Genomic DNA, 24084 nt, shown 5'->3' on the forward strand with positions numbered 1-24084 from the left:
CTGATGCAGCACTTAGAGCTTTAAATAAAGGTGAAAAATTTTTATGTGTCAGCAAAAGGTTTAATGTTCCTGAGAGTACCTTACGCGACAAATTATCTGGTAAAAGCCAAACCAAACGGCAAAACTCTGGCTTTAAACCATATCTTGGAGAAAAATAGAGAATGAGCTGGTTGCTTGGTTAATGCAGTGCGCTAACATGGGTTTTGCGATTACAAAAAAGTTATTAATTAAGGCGGTACAAAAAGTAGTTATAGGGCGAGGTATAAAAACACCATTTAAAGATGATATCCCAAGTAAAAACTGGTTTTATAAATTTATGCGTCGTATAAGGAATTATCGCAAAAACGAGCAGACCATATTAGTCGAGCTAGAGATCTTATAACTGAAGCATCGATAAGAAAATGGTTTAATGAGGTGTATGAATTATTAGGCGATGATGCGGAATACCTTAATGATCCATCTTGCGTTTTTAATTTAGACGAAACTGGTTTTGATTTAGCACCAAAAACTGGAAAAGTAATTGGCATTAGAGGAAGAAATGTTTATGAAGAATGCAACAACAGCGATAAGGAAAACCTTACAACTCTATTTTGCTTAAATGCAAATGGTGAATTTGCACCATCATTAACACTGTACAAGTATGCTCGAATGCCAAAAACTATTGCTGCTGCTGCACCACCAGGTTGGGGACTCGGTAAAAGTGACAGCGGCTGGATGACCGCCTAATGCTACACACATCTTACAACCATTAGATGAGTCAGTTTTTGGACCAATGAAAAAAAATGGCAGAACATTTGTCGGCAATTTAAATTGGATAACGATTTAAATGAAACTTGCAAAGAAAATGTACCAATGTTGTTGAATAATTTTGTTATGAATCCAAATATGAAAAAAATATATTTTTAACGGATTTAGGTCTACTGGAATATTCCCATTTAATGCGAACAATGTTGATTATAGAAAAGTAATTCAACGTGTTAAATTGAATTCCACAATTAAAAATAATGAAACGAATCTTTCAAGCCATAATAACGTGGGAAACTTATTTGAAAACAACGTTGCACCTGAAGTAATGCTACAGTTTGAAAAAACTAGATATAAAGAATGGGGAGGTAAAACTGACTTCAGAGAATTATTTAATTTTTGGAAAAAACTTAAATTTAACGATATCTCCAAACAAACCATAAATTTAATAGAAGCCAGCAATAATGTATTGAACAATGAAATTGATAAAGAATCGTATTTAGATATTAGCAGTACGCAAAATGAAATCGAATCTAGTAATGTTAGCGAATTTGGAAAAAGCGTAATAATTTATGAATCCGGTGAAAGTAAATCAGCAACAGATCCACCAGATTCAAATAAACAAATAATAAAAGATGTAAACCCATTACACGACTTTCTTTTATGGCCAAAACAACCAATCACGAAAAAAAGGCTGAAACAAGTTGAATGATTACGGAGCGTTGCAACTTCATCCAAATGGTTAGAGATTCAAATAACTAGAGAAAATGCAAAGGAAGAAGAAGATATCAAAAAAATTGAACGTAAAAATAAAGCTGCTGAAAAAAAAGAATTGAAAGAAAAAGAAAACAAGAAAAATCTAAAAGAAAACAAACTGTTACAAAAGAAAATAAAAATAAAAGACAAAAAAAAAACATTAAAAAAAAAAAAATTTAAAAAGAAAAAAAGTTTAAATTCAGAAAAAAGCTTTGGTAAATAATTTTATAACCAATGTCTTCTTTGTTTTGTAATCATATTAAATTTATGTATTTGTTTCTTGATTTAAATTTATAAAAGTAAAATTAAAATATACGATTTTTTTTTCATACACGGTAGGTGGAGAATCGATTACGGTAGGTGGTGCTTTATCACGGTAGGTGAAGAAACGTACTAGATCTAACAAAAAATTAAAAATAACATTAAAAAAATAACTTTACTCAAATTCGAATTATATAATTTAGTTAATAATTGAGTATAAAATATTAGTTCGAAAACCCTAAATAAAAATCTGTTATGGTTTTGGAGTTAAGAAGTTTTGAATTTAAAAGTTTTTTTAAAGTCGCGGTAGGTGGTGCCATGACCCTATATACATATCTCTTTTTTTAATGTTTTTTTTTTCTACGAAGTATATATATATATATATATATATACTTCGTAGTATATATATATATATATATATATATATATATATATATATATATATATATATATATATATTAGGGTGGTCCTTATTTTTAAAAGTTCATATTTTTTCAAAATTATTTGTAATTTTGTTCAGTTACACCAAAACATTAAAAATACAAAATTTCAGCTCAATCCGATAATATTAACACGTGCCGCATTGGCCTTAAAGTTTCATGCATCTGACTGTCTAACATGCTATGACGATGCTATGCGCAACTAACCACCAAGTGCATTCTGAATTCGCTACAAGCGCAACTACAAGTCTCTACAAGTCAATTTTGTTTTTACATATTATTTGTTCAATGCTACATTCGTTTTAGTTTCGTACTTGAAGTGCATAAGAAAAGACGTGCTATATAAGTAATTGATAAAAATGCTAAAATGTCCACTTTTCGGAAAAATATTTATCTAGTTAGAGTGATGAAAAATCAAATCTGCGGTAGTAAATTACCATGTAAACGAGATGTTTTGAGTGTACTTTTTTATAACATGAGAGTGGTAAATTTAAATCTTAATGACAGCAGTGCTTTAGTTATTGATGAAGTGGTCGTTTTTTGGAAAAAAGCAAGAATCCCAGTTCAAAACTGTTCAAACTGTATTTCGAAATTAAAATCTTTGTACGATAATGTCAGAAATTTAGAAAAATCTAAAAATAGAGATACTGAACGGCAGAGAGAAAAAGAAAATGATTTTAAAGAAGATTTAGACAACCTTTTCGATATTGCCACCTTAAATGCGTTAAATGAGATTAAAATCGCCGAAGATAGAGAATTTTTAATTAAGCAGAGAGAGAAAGGTAGAGTAGGTTGTATGTTGGGAGTAGATTATTACGTAAGGAAAAGCGGAAAGAAGAACGCACAGCTGCAGAGTTGAAAAGAAAAGAAGATTTGTTGGAAAATTCTAGTTGTTCGATTGCATATTTTGAAATGGAAGATAAAGAAAACGAAGATTCACAGAAAAAAGTGATAAATCAAGACAACAGTGAAGATGACACATATTTAATATCGGAATCTGAACAGGGTCCATCTTCAAACAAGAGAGGACGAAAGACGTTAATGACACCTCGCCTGGCCGCTGCCTTGGACAAATGTAAAGTGAGTGACAGGGATGCAATGCATATTATTTCTGCCGTCCTAGAAGCTCTTAATATAGATATTACCGAGTTTGTTCTCAATAGATCGTGTATCAAAAGAAATAGAGAGATATTGCGGAAAATAAAATATTCATCAATAAAATTGGTAGGAAATGATGCAAATTTTATTAAAGTGCATTGGGATTCCAAATTATTGCCTGATATCACAAAAAATGAGAAAATTGATCGGCTTCCTGTGATCGCGGTTGGTTTAGATTTTGAACAATTATTAGGAGTGCCTGGAATTGCATCATCAGGAGGATCTAAAGTGTGCTCTGCTGTGTTCCATATCACTGATGAATGGAATTTAACCGAAAAAATTCAAGCCTTTTGTTTTGATACTACAGCATCAAACACTGGACATATAAAAGGAGCTGCAGTTCTGCTTCAACAAAGGTTAGGGCGAGATATTTTGTGGCTTCCATACCGACACCATATATTTGAGGTCGTTTTGGCTGGTGTATTCACAAGGACAAAAGCAATTGTAGCATCCGGCCCTGAAATTGCTCAATTCAAAGCACTGAAAGAAAACTGGAAGAATATTGATAAAATGAAATTTTTAGATTATACCTGCGTTGAAGCTGTTTATAATGCACTGAAAGATGTAGCGCCCAAAATTATTTATTTTGTGAAACAGAGACTTGCAGAAGAGCAACCACGTGATGACTACAGATAGTTTTTGCAATTGACGCTCATTTTTTTGGGAGATAAAACAAATGTGAGTTTTAGGGCCCCCGGTGCATATCATTTAGCGAGATGGATGTCTAAAGCGATTTATTGTTTAAAACTTTTTTTATTTCGCGATCAATTGAAAATGAGAAAGGATAAAGGATTCAAAACTGAATGCAGAAATTTGCATTTTCGTTGTATACTGTTATGTAGAGGCCTGGTTTTCAGCAACGAATACTACAGGAGCTCCCCTAAATGATATATATTTTTTGAGAAAATTGGTTAAATTTAAAAGTATTAATGAAAACATTGCAACCATTGCAATAACAAAATTTTTAAACCATTTATGGTATCTAAGTGAAGAGTGTGCCGCCATGGCAATATTTGACGATAGAATTAAGAGAGTTGAAAAAATTAGAATGACTCAAAAAATTATGGCATGTGCAAGTAAAAACATAGAGACTGTGAATGAAAAACAAGAAGAAAATGAAGAGACAGAAGTCATTGAGAAAAAACTATCGTTGCAAATCCGAGATGTCCAAAATTTTGTTCAAAAAGATCTACCAACTGAATTATTATCCGCCAATTTACTTCAGTTATTTAAACGATTCGGTATTTGTGTTGAATTTCTTCAGGACGATCTGCTGAATTGGGAAAACAGAGAGGATTATCGCACAGGAAAAAATATCATTTCAACCTTAAAATGTACAAATGATATTACAGAAAGAGGAGTGAAGTTGATTGAGGATTACAATGAAAAAATGACGAAAAATGAGCATCAAAAACAATTTTTGATACAGGTATGTATAAACAAATTTAATTTTTTGTTATTTTTTTCTTGAACACATTCTATAGGCTAGGTTTAGAAAACACATTCAATATTATTTTTATTTCATTCAGGTTGTTCAGGAGTACCGGAGAGAGTTCCCAGTCGCCACAAAAGTAGGCTTACTTTAATCCAAAATATGTATCTGAAGTGGATGTATGATTTTAATAAATAAAAAATATAGTATTAGGATAAACTATATCTTTATTTTACGTTTTCATTTTAACTAGTATGTTTTTATACTAAAATTAAAAAAAAAATGCGTAATTTTATGTGTGTACAGTCGAGCGTACATTGTCGTTCTTATAGGTAACTGCCTTACATTGAATCTCACAACTTCAGCGTCGATGCGGCACGTGTATAATATTAACCGATTGAGCTGAAATTTGGTATATTTTCATGTCTTATATAAAGGTACATTCTGGCAAATAATTTTAAAACAATTCGAAAAAAAAATTTTTCGGACCACCCTAATATATATATATATATATATATATATATATATATATATATATATATATATATATATATATATATATATATATATATATATATATATATATATATATATACATATATATATATATATATATATATATATATATATATATATATATATATATATATATATATATATATATATATATATATATATATATATATATATATATATATATATATATATATATATATATATATATATATATATATATATATATATATATGTATATGTATATATATATATATATATGTATGTATGTATATATAGATATATATATTTTTGTGTATATATATATATATATATATATCTATATATATAAATATATATATATATATATATATATATATATATATATATATATATGTATATATATATATATATATATGTATATATATATATATATATATATATATGTATATATATATGTATGTATGTATATATATGTATATATATATATATATATATATATATATATATATATATATATATATATATATATATATATATATATATATGTATGTATGTATATATAGATATATATATACATGTATTAAAAAAAAGATAGTATTTGATTATATTGTATTTTCTTATAAATATAGGGCTTTTAGTACTAAGTGTAAAATATATCAAATATTATAAAATATATATAAAGAAATATTTCCCGCCTACCTATAAAGACCGGCACTGCAACCCCTGTTTAAAAAAAATTGCATAGGCTTTCAAAAATCTTCAATTAACAATTCGACCTGGCATTTTTTTTGTGCTCAAAAACATGATAAGATGTATTACTAAAAAACTGATAAAAATATCTTTCCAATAATATAATGTGTCTCTATGAAACTTTTTTCTAGGTTAAACATAAGTTCTACAACAGGGGAGAGTGGGGAGAAGTGGGACACGTACATTTTTTTTAGGGTAACTGCAATATCTTTTTTATTTGATGTATAAACTGAACCAAACAAGTTTTTACAAATAAACCTTTTTTTTAGGCACCGATTCAATCCCCATAGGTTTCCAGCCAATTATAACTAAGTATATAAATATTTGCTTTTAGAGAAACCGTACCTTTGGGGTGAAGTGGGACAAATAAATTCAAAACAACATTTATAAATAAAAATAAAACAAATTAATTAATAAAATCATAAAATCACCTAACTGACATAAAAATGTTCAAGAGCTTTCACCAATCGAAATAATCAAATGGCGACGGAAAAAAGCTTGGCAAAAATATTTATTTTTTCTGTCCTACTTCACCCCTATGTAAACAAGCAAGCAAACATGTAAGCAAATATGTAAGCAAGCAGGGAAACAAAGCAATTTCTGCTAAATAATAGGGAAGAAATTTAATTATTTTAATGATTTAAAAATAGATTGTTTTTATCATTATGCTAGTGACTTAAAAGAATTTCTTTCTAAAAATGGCGATGAAAACAAAAAAATCAGAATTGTCCACATAAATATAAGAAGTATGAAATTTTTTTTTGAATATTTTCGACATTTTATAGAAGAAACTAAAAACTATTTTGATATTATTTGTCTAACGAAAACTTGGTGTTCACAAAATGAGCTTAATAATAACTCTAACTTCCATCTTCCTAGTTTTGAAACATTTTATTAGAATTTTTATTATTAATTGCATAAACGCGGCGGAGGAATTCTGATTTACGTAAAACAAAACATTGCGCATAACGTTAGGAATGATTTGTGCGTTTCTGATGGCGATAAAGAAATCAATTGAAATTTTAAACAATAAAAACGAAAAGTTAAAAAGCAAAAGCATTCTACTTCTTCAAAGTTGTTGTTATAGACCACTTGGTGGTGCGTCAGAAAATTTAAGCATATACTTTAAGCACAATATTTTTCATAAAGGTAACAAAGAAGAGAAAAAAAAAATTGTAATTGGCAATTTAAATATGGATTGCTTATGATATAGCAAAAACAAAAAAATTAAAAAATTTATGATGAAATACTTGTATCAGGAGCAATACCGCCTCTCAACCAGCCTACTCGAATAACACCCCTAATAGACAATATTTTAACAACAGATGTATATAACAATGACATACAAAAAGGCATTATAAAATCAGATATATCAGACAACTTACCCATTTTTCTTACAATCAACACAATTTTAACTCCTAACACTAATAAAAATCAAACTATGAGAAAATGTATTTTTAACAAAAAAAGTTTAGAAACGTTTAAATATTAATAACCATTGTTAAACTGGAAGCATATAAATTTTAATGAAGAAATATATGTAGTCTATAATAAGTTCATTAATACATTCTTCTCAGTGTACGATGCAAACTTTGCCGTTTCCAAAATAACTTTAAAAGTCCTCGAATTACCAAGGGTTTTAAAAAATCTTCAAAAGTTAAACAAAAGATGTACATAAAATATTTAAAAAAACTCGTATATATAAAACTACAAAACTCTATTTGAAAAAAACCTGAAAAAAAAATTATTAATCTAATCTAATTAATAAATATAAGAATGACTCAAATATGGAAAATTTTATGTTATATCAAAATATGGAACAAATATGAAAAATATTGAAAGAAATAACGGGGAAACATAAAATCTGTTTAAATTTCCTTCCAAAAATGATTAAAATAATCAACTTATATGTATATGAACCAAATAAAATAGCGGAAAAATTTAATAAATACTTTACTGATATTGGAAGTAGACTGGCTGATAGGATTCCTTCTACAAATATTTCCTTTAACAATTTTTTGACAACTTCAAATAATTTACTTTCTTCCCATGACTTTTTCCTAGATTTATCAATTGAAGAGTTTGAAAGAGCCTTCAAATCTCTAAAAAGACACAAAGCAATCGGTGCGGATGGAATAAACGAGAACATAATTATAGATTGTTATGAAAGTTTAAAAAGTATTATATTTAAAATTTTCAAAACATCTATATAAGGGGTTTTTCCTAACCTATTAAAAATTGTCAAAGTTATCTCGATTTATAAACACGGAGAAAAATCAAACGTTAGTAATTATCGCCCTATTTCTATTCTTCCTACGTTTTCAAAAATTTTGGAAAAAATCCTCTTTAAAAAGACATACAGCTATCTGATTTCAAATAATTTACTATATAAAAATCAATTTGGCTTTTAAAAAAATAGTTCAACTGAACAAGCCATTATTCAGTTTACACGTGAAGTCTCAAATTCTTTTGCTAAATCACAATATTCACTTGGTGTTTTTGTCGATTTATCAAAGGATTTTGATACAGTCAATTATGATATCTTCCTTAAAAAACATGAGTTCTACGGAATAACTGGTAAATTGATCAAATGGTATAAAAGCTACTTACCAAATCGAAAGCAATTTATCTACCACGGAGAAGAACTGCTTCCTATTGATTTTCAAAGTAAAACATTAGTTGAAATAAAATGTGGTGTTCCACAGGGTTCTATCCTTGGTCCACTTCTCTTTTTAGTATACATCAACGATCTAAATAAGGCCTCGAACCTTATGAGCATCATGTTTGCAGACGATACCAATTTATTTTTATCCAATAAAGACAATAACAAACTTTTTTTAAATATGAATAAAGAACTTATAAAAAATTCTACTTGGTTTAAATGCAACAAACAAACCTTAAATATTGACAAAACAAAGTGGATCCTTTTCCACTCCTCAACAAAAAAAGGTTTTATGCCTAATGATTTACCTAAATTTTATATTGATAAAGTAGAAATAAAAAAAGATTCCGTTTTAAAATTCCTAGGTATTTATCTTGACGAAAATATGACATGGAAAACTCATATTGATTATATGTCAACAAAAGTTGCAAAAAGTATTGGAATCCTCTATAAGGCCAGAAATTATTTAAATAAAAAAAATTTAAAACAACTATACTACTCATTTATTCATAGTTATTTAAACTATGCAAATATTGCCTAGGGAATTACAGGTAAAAGTAAATTGCAATATCTTTATCGCCATCAGAAACTTGAAATGCAAATAATATATTTTTTAATCGTTTTTAAAATACAAAACTTTTATTCAAAATTTTGAATGTATTAAACGTTTTTGAACTTAACTTGTATATTACTTTATGTTTTACGTTTTGTTGTATGAACTACCTTTTATTACATGTTTTTAAGATCTATAAAGTTCTTATACTTAAAGCATAATATTTTTCATAAAGGTAAATGTTAATTTAAACCTTAAAAGTAAAGAATAAATATAGGTTGCGAAATAAAACCTATTTTAAAGAACCCTTTTGTCAAACAAAGAACCCTTTTGTCAAACAGAATTTTGTTTGACAAAAGGATTTGACTATAAATATAACATTTCATATTATATTTTTGACTATAAATATAATATTTTATATTATATTTATACTTATATTTATACCCACTGTATCAAAAAAAATCCCAAAAGTATTTTCTGTCAATTGTCAAGCTTTAAAAGTCTTTAAAACTCTCCACTTGATTCAGTTGGCTTTGCCCATAACTCTGGTTAGATGACGCAGGAAATTTTTGTAGATTATTTAAAGCACTTTGCTTATCACACAAAAGCAACTTTTGCTGATCCTGTTTTGTTAATTGTGGATAACCATAACTCATACATAAGTTTTTCATCCATTGAATACTGCAGAAAACATTCAATTGTAATGCTAACATTGCCACCACATGCCACCCATATGATGCAACCTCTGGATGTTACCTTCTTTTCATCATTCAAAACTTACTACAATCAATCTTCTGATAACTGGATGGTAAATCACCCAGGTAGACCAATCACTGAAGCACAGATTCCTGCACTTGTAAGACATGCATGTGACCAATCAGCAACAACTGGCATTGCAGGAAAGGAATTTGAAGAACCTGGAATCTGGCCTTTAATCCGCAGATCTTTTCTTTAACTGACTTTGCACCATCATTGACCAGTGATAGCCCAATACCGAAAAATCAGAGTATATTAAATAATCAATCAGGAATAAGTATGTAAATTATACATTATTTAGACAGTTCAGTTTTTTATTTGTTTTTTAAACCAAAAGTTAAAAAACGTTTTTATTTTTTTTATCTACAAATCTTAACCTGACAATTTATAATTTAAATAAGCTAATAACTTCAGGCTATCTATAATATTCGACAATTATACTAAATAATAGAATATAAAATAGTTTAGAATTAACCTAAATAGTTTTATGATGATTTTTATGACATTAGTTATATAATTTATTCTGTAATATTTTGTTTTAGTAGTTGAAGATCGCCAGCAACAGTCAACATCAGAGGTGAAACTTAATGCAGTTACATCTTTTTATCATTGCCAACTGTTAACATTGAAACAAAATGCATTCAGTCGAATGCAGATGCAAATGTTGATAGAACCCAAATAGAGTTAAACGATGTGCAAAAAACTGCATCACCTGAGAACATTCGACCTTAACCTATTGCTTCTAGGGTTACAAATAGTGCTAGCCGTAAACGAAAATTCAAGCAAGCAGAAGTGGCAACAGGTTCCCCTTTCAAAGCTGCAGTTCAATTAGCTGCACTCGAGAAACAAGAAAAATTTATGAGGCAAAAAATAAAGAAAGCTGTTAGAGAAAAAAAGGGCCAGCTTAAAAAACAGCTGTAACTAATGAAAGAAAGAAAAATGACAAAGCCAAAAAAAGAGCGAAAAAAAATCCTCAACTGAAATTTCAAAAATAGTTGACAAAACTGAAGAAGTTTCAGGTTGGTATTTTAAAATTATCTATGGTGATCCTAATGATCCATTGCTTGATGATAGCTGGGATATGCTATGAGCCAACTTACCCCGTGAAAATTTTGTCAACTTACCCCGAAAACCTTTTTTTCAATAAACAGTCTATAGATCCTGAAAAGCGACAACTTTGAAAAAAAGTTTGAATGATATAGTAAACCAATTGTGACTGGAACTTTTACAATAATTTTTTTTTCATACGATCAACTATTTTCTTCGTAAAGTAAAAAGGAAGCGATGTTCCAAAAGTTACGTTTTTGTCCAAAAAACAAATACATTTTAATATCTCCCTTTCGTATGCGCCGATCCTGACAATACTATAGTGAATGATGAAATGGTCAATTAGGAAGATTCTGTGAAATTTTTGTCACTTGTGATGAAAAACTCTGAAGATAAACGCAATTCGTCAACTTACCCCTGCGGCCAACTAGACCCGGTCTCCCCTATATATATATATATATATATATATATATATATATATATATATATATATATATATATATATATATATATATATATATATATATATATATATATATATATATAAATATATATATATGTGTGTGTGTGTGTGTGTGTGTGTGTGTGTGTGTGTGTGTGTGTGTGTGTGTGTGTGTGTGTGTGTGTGTATGTGTGTGTATGTGTATGCAAGTAAACTTTTAACTAACCTGTTTTGCTGTCTTCATAATCTACCTGTTTGTACATTTTACAAAGTTGAAAAACGTTGGACTGACAAAAAGGAAATTTTATGGAACAAGAATATTGCGTAGTCTTTGAACTAAACGTTAAGTTCAGTTCCGACAGAGAGGGGTGGCGTCATCATTTTTTGATCTTAGAGATATCGAACTTACAGATATGGAGCAAACTCCATGTCTGTAAGTTAGATATGTCTTTTCATAAAAAAAAAAAGTTATATCTAACTTACATGTCTGTAAGTTAGATGAAACTTTTTCTTTTTTTCTCTTTTATATACCTAAAATATGTTGAGATGTTAGCGTATTTACTAATATTAATTTTTTATTTTGTGATATCATACACTCACAGTTTTTATGTTAATCATTTGTATACATTTTATTATTATTACTGGTTACCAATTTATAGTCACTTTAAGATCATATAAGTCATTGATAATTTTTTTATTAATAATCTTGAACAGCAGCTGTGCTACATAAAAGTATAAAGCTCATCATAAAACGTATAAACTAAAAATGATTGCTTTCACGAGCATTAAAGATGCCAGCTACAACAACAACAACAACTACTGCTACTACTACTACTACTACTACTACTACTACTACTACTACTACTACTACTACTACTACTACTACTACTACTACTACTACTACTACTACTACTACTACAACTACTACTACTACTACTACTACTACTACTACTACTACTACTACTACTACTACTACGACTACGACTACGACTACTACTGATAAATGAAAGCATCATTGAAACATAGAATTAAAAAAAAAGGCATTTATATAAAAAAACAACCCATAAAACTACTAAATTTATGAAAATCTTCTTGGTTTAAAAATCACGTGTAAATGATTTACTATATTAAGGTTAAGAGTTTGTTATTGACTTTATGTAAAAGAATAGGGTAAAAATCTTTTATAGGGTAGATTCGGATAATATGAGCACCGAGGTAATATGAACATACCAAAAGATTTCTAAGTTGCAAGCAGTGAAGTTCAAGTTGTACTGTATTTTTTGAACTGACTTTATGATGTGAAAAATAAAAGCAGTAGAAATAGTGTAAATTTAACGCAATAATAAACGGCTTTTATCTTATAAAAACGCTACTTTTTTGTGATTTTAAATTAATATAATTACACATAAAAGATTCTGTGGATCAAAACTTTGATGTTGAAATATAGATATTTATTTTTTCATAAAGTAAAATATATTAGCTATATATCCGTTGAGGATGCTCAAATTTAAGCATCCTCAGTAATTTAAATTACAATATGTTTGTTTTTTTAAATTACCTAGTTTAAAGTTTTAAAATTGCGGTGGTTTTAATTGGTTTTTGAATAAAAGCAAAATATAGTAAACTTTTTTAATATTTTAACAATATTAAATATCTTTCTGTAACTTAAATTTAAAAAATTTGTATTTTTATTGTTTCGTAGTTTGAGTTAATATTATTAAAAAAAATAATGAATTAATTTTTTTTTGATGAAAGCAAAGTAGCTTTGTTTTAAGAAAAGGTGGCCAAAAATTTGATCTTTCAATAAAAAGTTTTGTAAATAACAAATCATTATATTTCACAAATTAGTTCTAATAGTCAGGTTTTCTATTTCTTTACTTAATGTTAATTTTTTGAGCTAATTTAAAGTGCTCATATTTCATGTGGTCTTGGTAGCATGAACATGTTCGTTACTTTTTTAAAAACCTCTGATTTTTTAAGAAAAAAATTATTAAATCGCAGTCATGAAAAAAAAAGAAATTACACTGACTGCTGCGACAAACTTAATAGAGTAAAACCGAGTCAAACCGCACAGTATATCATTCCGAACACTGATTGAAATCATCACATTAAATCTGAACGGGTATGGCTATGAAAAAAAAAAGTAATAAAAATAGCATACTAAATTATTTCCCTTTTTCTTAAATTATATGCCTTTAATTATATGATTAATTAAATTATATGCCTACTCAAATCCACTATTTTTCTTTTTTTATACAACTTTAACGGGGATTCAAAAAAAATTTTCCGGCCGGAACCGGATTTACCTAATTAGTTCCGGTCGGAACGAGCTTTCCTACTTATGTAGTTTTTTATCATAAAGATTGAAATTTCTACTTGTTTTTATGACAAAAGAAATTAATGGCTTATTTAAGAAACTCTTTTCTTTTCTTTTTCATGTTTTTGAACTGCAACTGTTATATTTAAAACAAGATATTTAAATGTGATACACTTAATTACCATAAAACAATAGTCTATTATTTTACTTAATGTTGATTGTGCCTGGAATTTGTTTTAACTACAAGAGAGTGCTGCTAAATCTCAAGTCTGCTGCTACAAGGAAGTGACGCAATATCGACAGAGGGTTTGGTTGGGGGCCGGCAGTCTATTAAATAATAAAAAAAATAAAAAGTATTTTAAAATATCCCTTATGTTAAAAAGTCACCACTTTGAGCAAGTTTTACAATAAGGGATAAAATAAAATTATTTTATGCCACTTAACTAGTTATCTACATTACCCCAATCGGGGTAATGTAGATTATCGGCATTGGTTTATAACCGATGAAACTTATTTTATCGAGTTTGGATCTCCATCTCTCGAAATATACAATGCTTGAGTTACAATAAATGCTAGTGTACGTAACTATACAAAAAGTAACTCAACTATAAAGAATGAACAAATTCGAGAAAGAATTGGTCACGTGTTAGGCATGTGTATCTTTGGCAATTTAAATTCAATTTTAAATTGCACAAAAAAAGTAATTTTCCATCAACAATAAACAATTTAAATTCAACTTTTAATTTAAAGTCATTTGAAAATGGGAGCAACATATTCGTTTATGGAAGCTGAAAAATCAACTTGGCTCAATCATTCAATCAAATTTGACAACAGCGTAAGACAAGCAAATTTAAATAATCTAGATTATATAAAAAATGATGTTGAAATATGCATGGCATACACATCTAGTCGTTGCGGTAACGAAGATTATCAGCATTGGTTTATAACCGATGGAACTTATTTTATCGAGTTTGGATCTCTCTCTTATGACATATTTAATATTAGAGTTACAATAAGTACTAGTGTACGCAACTACACAAAAAGTAACGCAACTTTAATGAATGAGCAAATTCGAGAAGGAATTGGTCACGTGTTAGGCATGTGTAACTATTCATTGGCTCTTAGAAATTGTGAGCATGTAGCAAATTACATATTAAGAAACAGATGGATAAGCGTTCAAATGGATGAAAATCAGGGCTTGTTATTTGATATTTTCAAAGATTATCTCTTGGGTGAGCATAAAAAGTTAGTTAACACATTTCCTTCAAGTATAAGACCACATGTATTTAATGAGTACGAAAAAAGAATAATTTACTCATTTTTAACTGATCACTTTAAGGCCACAAGATTCGACTATTATCTTGACAGTGCTGAAGATACTTACAATATACTTGTGGTAGGACCAACAGGAGCGGGGAAGTCGCATCTGATTAACGTCTTCTTTAATCAACATATATGCGACTCAGATGTTAACTTAAGAAGTGTAACACGAGAAATATATTATGTAAGAGGGCGTGGTGAGGTTTATGATAGACAATCTAAACAATTTGTAACAAAAGATGTTGTAGTTGCAGATACTGTTGGACTTTGCGATACTGAGTGGAATGATTTGCAAGTCATAAATATGATCAAAGGTAGAATTAGTGCAAACTGCAGATATATTGATGCCGTTTTTATAGTTTTTTGCGCCGATTGTTTAATAAAGCAGTATGTTGATATTATTAAGAAGAGTCTTGGATGACTAGACTATTACAAGAAAAAAAACATAAGATTTTTGTTTGTCAGGCTTTCTTTCACAAAAAAAAAAAGGCAGAACTAAGCAAGCAACTTAAAGAAATTTTTTTTTATAGAATCAAACACCGCGAGACATTTTAATGGAGATGAAAATATTAAATTTGATTCATTGATATTTACAGGTTTTCCACCTGAGGATGAATTACATCCAAAAACAAAAGAAAGGGTTATCAAAAGCCTTGAGAGACTTACATTAATCCGTAAACTGCCTGGAGCTGGTGAAAGAATAAAAATACCGCAGAGTTTATGCACAATTTTATAAAACTATTATCTGCAATCATTGTTTTAATCAATTAACTCAAAACTAAAATGGACTATAAAGAATAAACAGCCAGTCATTAGTCACTTTTAACAACATTTCCAGGATTCGAATAATGTATGGAATTTGAGTTTTTTTTCTGTTCTACAAAGTGTCTCAACGAGTGAAAAACAACAACCTAGTAAGCACAGGAAGTTTTTAAAACGTTTAAAAAACTTATTAAAGCGAGTTTTAACGTTTTTTATAACGTTTTAAAAACAATCTGTGCTTACTTGGAAAGCTTTAAAAAGAGATAATATAAATGATTTTCAAAACTTTAAAATTCATAAAATTCAAACAAATTAATTAAATAAATTAAATTAAATTAACTATTTTATTATGATGCATATAATCGTAAAACCATTTAATATTTAAAAAAAAAATCAAAGAGATAGAGTGAATTTTAAAATTATCGTAGCTCATAGAACAAATAAAATGATTGAGAAAAAGTAGCCTAATGAGGGCATTTTGTTGCATCTCATTTTTTTAATGTTGAGAGTTTTTATCTCCCTATTCTGATGTTGAGAGTTTTTATCTCCCTATTCTAATGTTGAGAGTTTTTATCTCCCTATTCTAATGTTTAGAGTATTTAACAAAAACTTATACGTTTTACGTGTTATATTCTCTTAAATTATTAAAATTAATAAACAAAATTTGTTAAATTAAAAGATTGAAAAGTCACACGTTGTTTATTATTTGCTTAGACATAGAACACGCATTATTTATTATTTATTAAAATATAGATTGGCCGAAGACAACATTGTATTTCGTGAAGTTAGAGTTGTCTGGTTCTATTCCCATTTTTCTTGGTAAGAAAAAATTAATTTTCGGTTTTTATATATTTTATTATTCCTATGTTCATAGTTGTATAATTTTAATATATTAACATTATTTTTATTATTTACATGACTTTTAAAATTAATTTGTTTTTGTAAATTTCAACTTTAAATAAAGTTGGAATTAACAATTAATTTTAACAAACTATATAAGTTGTAATTTAAGATTAATTATAAAACATAAATAACATAAAAAATTATTGTCATGATTTATTTTGATTATTACCATAATTAAAAAAAAATATTTTTATGAATTTTATTGCGATGCCAAAAAAATGTAAATTTATGACTATTGCCTTTATTTTTATTAACAACTGCATTAAATATATGTATGGATAACTATTGGACAATATTAACTCATGTATGGATAACTATTGGATAACATATGTATGGATAACTATTGGACAATATTAACTCATGTCTGGGGCACTACTTTAATGCTCCAGACATGAGTTGGGACGCGCTTTTAAAGAACACTGAAATGCAACTTGAGCTACTTACAGATATTGACATTCACCTTTTAATGGAAAAAGGGCTACGTGGTGGTATTTCGATAAAAAGTAGGAGTTTTGCAAAAGCTAACAATCATTGATGCCCTAACTATGACGAAAGTAAACCAAGTTTACATATAATGTATTTAGATGCAAATAATTTTTACGGCTGAGCTATAATGCAGCCGGCTGAGCTATATTGAGCAGCCATGGTGCAGTGGTTAGAGTTCTGGCTCAGAACCCAGAGGTCCGAGGTTCGACGCCAGCTCTAGCCCAACAAGCGACATTGGTACGGAAGGAGGCGTGAACTTCCTGTTAAATGCTCTCCCGCGGTGCTCTGTGATAAGACCGTAAGGACTTCTGGGAGCACCTAAAATGACTGCAAAAAAAAAAAAAAAAAAAAAAAAAATGCAGCATTATTCATGTCAGGGCTTCCAGTGGTGTGAGCCCTAAATAAAGATAGTCCTTAAAACTTCGGATAATGCTTCAGAAGTTTTTTTGTTGAGGCTGATATTGAATATCTTGAGCAATTTCATGATAGCCACAACAACTACCCCCTCGCTCCAGAGAGGATGGTGATTGATAAAAAAATGTTTGAGTCAATACTAGCAAAAAATGTCTGGAAAACTTGACGTATGATTTACCAAATGTGAAAAGCTAGATCCTAACTCACGAAAGAAAGTAAAATACATTGTTCATTATCGCAATCTTAAACTATACCATTCACTCGGTATGCAAGTTAACAAAATCCATAGAGCTCTAAAGTTTAGACAAGAACGGTAGATAGCTTCGTATATCCGGATGAATACTGATTTAGGAGCTAATGCTATTACAGGTTTCGAAAAAGACTTCTTTAAGCTGATGAGTAATAGCGTGTTCGGAAAAACTATGGAGTGTCTTTGCAAGTGTAAAGGCGTAGACCTAGTTTGCGGAAGTGAAAAAGAACGATTACGGAAGTCTGTTGCTAACCCAGCTCACTTATTAACTAAAATATTCGACGACAATCTTGCTGCTATTCACAGCACAATAGCTAAACTAAATTTGATTTGAAAGATATACGTTGGTCAAGCAGTCTTAGACCTCAGCAAACACTTAATGTAGGAATTCTGGTGTGATCAGATTAAATTAAAATGTAACCAAAATACACAACTACTTTATACCGCTACTGACAGTTTATTTTTTCAAATGGAAACTGAAGATATTTACAAAGACATGTTAAAAAATTCTGAAAGGTACAATTTTAGTGAATATCCAAAAAATCATCCATGCTTTAACTAGACTAATAAAAAGGTTGTTGTTAAAGTCAAGGGCTAATCTATTGGCCGCTTCATTCAAGAATTTAATGCTTTACGACTCAAGATATACTCCGTTCTCGAAGCTGGAGGATATAACAAGAAGATATCAAAAGTAGTTTACAGTAAATTAAATCAAAAAGATCTCAAGAATGAATTGTACAAGCAATGCACTTACGAGTAAATTGAACTATAACTCACTCAGATTAGAATTAACAGCAAAGGACACCAAATTGGAGTATATGAGCAAGTAAAAACCTCTTTATATTCTCTTGATGCTAAACTTTGGATTGCTTCAGATGAATTTAATAATCTTGCATATGGTCATAAACTTATTTAAGTATTCTAGTAAGAGTTTACTGGGTTCCAGACGGAACAAGTTGTAACTTTTCACAAACGAATCGCCTATCTGGTCCACCAACAAGACAACAAAGTGCTGGTTGACCTATTTGTCGCACAACTGAACCAATAGAATATGTCTTTAAAGACCAAGTAGAATAAGTAGGCCATTTTGACTCCCTTCCAGCTTGTTATTTTACGTCAGAGTTGTATTGTAAAACGAGTTCAATTTTTTAATATATTATAATAGTATTATTATAAAAATATGCGATAAGCACAAAGAAGAGATTGTAGATCACAGCTAGTAGTAGAAGAGTTGAATGTGATTTTTATTCACAAACGTATTTTCGACAGAATAAAATTTATTTTCTTTCAGTAAACACAATTTATTAACTGGACGATTCAAATACATAATTTTTCTAGCGGAGACACATCGTACAAATGCTGCACGCATTTGTCCGTTTGTTAACAAATAATGGTCCACAGTAATCAATTCCTGTGTACTTAAAAACATAACTATTGTTAATAATTTGTTAATAAGTTATTTTATTTTTTTAAATTAAATTTGGTTTGATATATATTTTTTTTTTATTCAAAAAAACCATGTTAAAAAAAGTAAGCGTGAAAAAAGTATACACTATAGTAGATTGTCAAACTAATAAAAATTAACATATAAAAATTAGGAAACAGAAATTGTCAAACTAACATAAATTAACAAAATAAATCGGTAAAACTTTAACTAACAGTAAGTCTGTGTATAATTTATAAACTTTTCATTTTATACACTTTGATAAAGTAGGTAAGAAAAAAGAAAAAATTAAATAGTAAGAAAGTGTCATAAAATATACAATTATCATTTTATACCTGAACTTTGAAGAATGATTTAAAAAAATACTAATTTTAAAAATATATATAAATACTGTACAGTAAAATTGTTTCTCATCAAACTTGTTTCTTTGTGTTCAATAGTTCAGTTTTATCTATTTTTTTAAAAGGTGTTTAACTTACCCCTACTAGACAAGGTGACGCATTAACTATAAGTCATAATCGTTGTTTACTCTACTTAAAGGTAACGGAGGAACTTCAGGATAACGATAAGTTTTGCCTTCGTACCTTCAACACAAAAAACATTTTTTAATTAATTTTTGAATTAAATCTCTAATTTTTGGAATCCAAAATTCCATTCTTAATTGTTTAGCGGTTCTTTTACGCCACTGTGCTTAACACTTTCTTGACAATGTAAAATAATTAATTCAGTAAAAAGACTTTTTTTTTGGAAGAAATATTGGAAACTTAATATTGTAACTAATTGGAGCATTTCCCAATTGCCCCCTACATCTTATTAATCCTTCGCTATCAAAGAAAAATAGTTGTTTATATTTCTAAGAACTATATAAATTTTGTTGGATAAACTTAATCCAAATTATTTTGACGTTTTTTAATTCAAAAGAAAAAAGTAAAAGATTGTCTTTTCGTACATGCCTATTTTTTAAGCAATATATGAATTTTATAATAAAAGCTCTTACTCATATTAAACGGGAATATGAATTAAAATCAATTATATCAATAAACTTTAAATCTATGAACAAGAGATTAGTTATTCGTAATATTTTTGTTTCCTCTGGAGGGTTTATTAATTTATTTTGATCAAAGGAAGGCCAAATCTCTGGAGTATAAGAAAATTCGGGTCCATTAAACCACAACTGATTATTAGTTAAATTTTCAATACTAGCACCTCGTGATGTAATACCGCAGGATTACTACCTGTTTCGACGTAATTCCAAAAGGAATAGTCAAATAAATCTATAATTTTTTTAAGACAGTTTTGAATAAATATTTCATAAATTTTATTACAATTTTTTATCCAATGTAAGCAAATATAAGAATCTGAAAATAATTTAATTTTAAAAATAAGAATAATTGAAGAAAGTTCCTTAACTACTTTAGACATAAGTGTTACGAGCAGTAAGCAACATTTTAATTCTAATCGAGGTATTGTACATTTACTTAGCAAGGCTATTCCAGATTTTGAAGTAACAAGAGAGGAACACTGTTCGTTTTCATTAAAAATATATCTTAAATATATACAACACCTAAAATCTTTTAAACTAGCATCACTAAAATCATAAAGTTCAAATCACGTGCAACTTGCACTCGATTCTAAAAAAAAATTACATCAAGGTACATAAATCGACTGTACAGAACCTAAATCCTTATAAATCTTCCCATACTTTTAATAAATCTTTATTAATTTTACAATCTCATCCTATTTTAGAAATACAAATTTGTTGAAATAAAATTTTTAAAGGCACAATTACTGGGTTTATTAGTCCCAAGGGATCGAAAAAACATGCTGTAAAACTAAGCCCGTCTCTTTTTATTGGAAAAGGGACGGCAATCTTAAATAATTCAAAAAACGAAAAAATAAATCTAATTTCTTGTTCCAAGTTTAATCTAACACTTTAGTAATATTTTGACTCTGAAAATTCGTTTCATTTATTAACTTATCTAACTCGACCGAATTAGATTCAAGTTATCTTAAATTAAAACCAGCTTTACCAAGCCGGGAACGACATTTTTCATAAAACTTAAAACATTCAATTACAGAATCAGAGCAAAAACTCAAATCGTCAACGTGTATTGAATTTAGAAATCGACTTACAAATATTGGATCAGAACTTAAATAACGCTCCGCATGGCTAATTAAAGTTGCTGAAAGAAGAAAAGGAGAAGAAGTTGACTCCAAATAAAACTCGACATAACTATATGATAGTAATTTATAATTTTTTAAATTTTTTATATCTAAATTATTAACATTTTCATACCATAAAAATCGTATGAAACCGCGATGTTTCTCAGATATACAAATGTTCAAAAAGACTTGTTAAAGAAGGACCTGAATGTAAACTATCATTTAGCGAGGGACCTGAGTTTGTCGCACTCGCATCAAATACAATGCGCATCTTAGTTGTAACTTTATTTTCTCTTATAACTGGTCAATGAGGTAAATAGTGAACAAGTCCGACCTTAGATTTATTACTTACAACTTGTTCTACCGTTCCATTTAACCAGCTGTTCATTTATAATATCATTATATGAATCAAATAATTTTGCATCATTTAAAAACTTTTTCTTTAATGATTTGAATCTCTTAAAACATGAATTACAATTATCGCATAACAAAGGTTGATTCTCTTTGAAGGGTAGTTCCACAGTATACTTATTGTTTTCAAGGCTAATGCTTTTACGAAAATGTTCGACAACTAGATTGTCACTAATATTATCTTCGCTTTTATTCCAAGTAGTTAAAAACTTATCTTTTAAAAACGTTTTATCATTATATAATTCTGCTTCGACTTTTAAAACATGCGAAGACAGAACAAAACAATCTACTTTATTGTTATTCTTAACCGTGACAGGACCACTGACAAAATATCCTACCTTAGATTTTATTGTAATTGGGCCTTCAAACCCTCTTGTTATCTTATTTTCAATTATTGACCAATAGTAATCGGCACCTATTAAAATATCAACTTCTAAATATTCATTATCTCTATGATAATCTGCTAACTTAAAGTATTTTAAATGATTATAATTTCTTAACGCAGTTTCTATATACTGGCCATTTAACGGAGATCAAATTTTTTACAAAACATATAATTTCAATATCAACTTTATAAGTAACATTCAAAACATAATTACAAAACTATAATAAACTACAAAACATATAATTTCAATATAAAACGTCGAAACCTTGAACATAAACTTTAACTCTATCTAAAATTTCATTTGTATTATTATTTCCGAAAGTTTTGATATTAATTTCTTTAGAATCTATTGTTTTTAAATTTAATCTTTTACATAATGAAGGCGTAATGTAACTTAATTGGGAACAGTTATCAAAGAGAAGACGAAAATAATAATTATTTTGACTTTTACCCAGGCTGTCTGGAGTAAAACACGTTGATTAATTTTAGAAGAAACATCAGCAACAGCTGTAAACTGTCCTGTTTTTGAGTTATTATCAAATTTATTACACTCTTTAAAACTATCACAAATAGATATATGATGAGGCTTGTCACATTTAAAACATCAATAACTTGATCTACAATTTTTACTCAAGTGACTTTTGCGACATCTTTTTTCAATAAAAATAGTTTTCCAAGCTAAAACATCAGTCACTAAATTACAATAATAAGATGTATGATATTTTAAACAATAAACACATGTAATTAAATTTGTAGAAAAATATTGATTACGGAAATTATTTTGCCTTAAATTCTGGTTAAAGTTGTAACTAAACCGATTATCTATCCCATTAGCGTATAAAGTATTTGCAGTTATGGGATTTCTAAAATTTTCATAATTACTACGTGTAAAATTACATAATTACTAATTAAGCCGTTTAATTCTCTATTTATAATTAAATTTAATTCCTCTGGGAACTTTTCTAATAAGATAGAAATTAAAATTGATCCATACATATTTTCATCTACTGATAGATGTTCCAAACTTTTTTTTTGAATTTGAATTTCTTTGAATTTGAATTTCTATTGTATCAAACATTTTCCTTAATTCGCTTGTATTTCTAACATCCTTAATTTTTTCTAGTGTTAACAATTTTTTATGAAAAAATTGTTATCACTAGAAAAATTATTTTGAAATTAATAATTGCTTATTGGAAAATTTAGTTTTTAATATATTCAAAGCTACTGAATAGTTTTCATTAGATAAGGTTAATCCTGTAATTGCAGATAAAGCCTGATCTTTAACTACATTTCTAAAATAAGTCATTTTTTGTATATAAGACAATTCCATATTCTTATTTATAGCGCAATCAAAATTTGCATAAAAAGTTTGCCAATTTTCTTGTTTAACCGTCAAAGATTTCTAATTTAAGAGCGGGAAGCTTAACTGTCTTGCTAATAAACTTATTCGAACTTATATCCTCTAAATTATTTTTATTTATAAAATGTTCTATACTTAAAATAGATCGCTTATAAAAAATGGTAAACTCTGTACTCGTAATTTCTTCTTGTTCTAACTCCTCATCCACCTCAATCAAAGATGATACATCGCAATCAAACTGTTTAATTTTCAAATACTTATCGATGGCTGTATTTATTAGACTCGTCAACTCTTTCAAGCAATCTCCGTGCAAACCACCAACCAGAAGATTGTTAGCTTGCTCGAAAATTCGCCTGACTTTATTGACGGCCAC

At 28.4% G+C, this 24084-nt stretch overlaps 1 long non-coding RNA gene across 1 annotated transcript; it reads right to left on the minus strand.

Moving 5' to 3' along the window:
* Positions 1-1805: 1805 nt before the first annotated feature.
* On the minus strand, positions 1806-22628 carry LOC136074840 (uncharacterized). Its single transcript, XR_010635491.1, has 2 exons — positions 19872-22628; positions 1806-1899 (listed from the first exon to the last, which is right to left on the minus strand). It is a non-coding gene; the product is annotated as an uncharacterized LOC136074840 (long non-coding RNA).
* Positions 22629-24084: the final 1456 nt, after the last annotated feature.

The sequence above is a fragment of the Hydra vulgaris genome, chromosome 01, assembly GCF_038396675.1.
Source record: "Hydra vulgaris chromosome 01, alternate assembly HydraT2T_AEP".
In the NCBI taxonomy this organism is placed as follows: domain Eukaryota; kingdom Metazoa; phylum Cnidaria; class Hydrozoa; order Anthoathecata; family Hydridae; genus Hydra; species Hydra vulgaris.